At 46.9% G+C, this 740-nt stretch overlaps 1 long non-coding RNA gene across 1 annotated transcript in view; it reads left to right on the forward strand.

The window, feature by feature from the left end:
* LOC119582104 overlaps positions 1 to 730 on the forward strand; it is an 8,639-nt gene extending 7,909 nt beyond the window's left edge. The window contains exon 3 of the long non-coding RNA XR_005229613.1: positions 60 to 730. This is a non-coding gene — a long non-coding RNA (uncharacterized LOC119582104). The remainder of the gene's footprint in view (positions 1 to 59) is intronic.
* Positions 731 to 740: the final 10 nt, after the last annotated feature.

The raw sequence follows: 740 nt of genomic DNA on the forward strand, positions 1-740 counted from the left end.
ATTTTATTGTTTTACTTGGTACTGGTGAAATTTACATATTGGCTTCTTTCTCTCCGCAGATTCAAGAGGAAACTTCCTGAGAGTCCCAGTATATGCACCCCGAACACCTGAAGTTCCACAAACTCAGCAATTCCTTCTACATCCGGGACCTGTCCTTAGTCTCTTGTTTTAAGTACAGATATAAGAGTTCTACTGAGGACATGGAGCCGTGATTGGTTAGCTAGAGATTTCGGGCTTTTTAAGATTTTCTTTCATTAAGGTTAAGAAAGCTTTGGATTCGTCCTTTTCTGAGGCTGACCTTGGAAATCTTTTGGCAGATCCCTCTCTCTAGATCAAGTCTCGAGAAGCAGAGGCAGATACTAGAGGTAGGAAGCAAGAAAATTACGCCTCACTGTGACTCAAGGCGATCTGAAGAAAAAGTTTGATTTCAAGAAGCCCTTTTATCTAGTTTCCAAAAGTCGAATGGCCAAAGGACAGAAGGAGGCCAGCGTGATCACCCGGAGCATGGCCCAAGTGTGCATTTCACCCAAGCCCGATCTTTGTGAGCAAGAGGCCATGGACGTCTCAAGGCCCACCGAAGGAGAGAATCCCGTGGGTGTTAAGGTGGAAGAGGCTGTTGAACAGAAGCAAGAGGAAAAGGAGGCGGTAGAAGAACATGGGCCTTCTCCTTCCCTTTCGTCTCCTCCTCGAGGTAAGAGGAAGAGCTGCAGGTCCCCCGCTGGAAGTCCCTCCAAGAGTGT

This window comes from Penaeus monodon, chromosome 15 (genome assembly GCF_015228065.2).
Source record: "Penaeus monodon isolate SGIC_2016 chromosome 15, NSTDA_Pmon_1, whole genome shotgun sequence".
NCBI lineage: Eukaryota > Metazoa > Arthropoda > Malacostraca > Decapoda > Penaeidae > Penaeus > Penaeus monodon.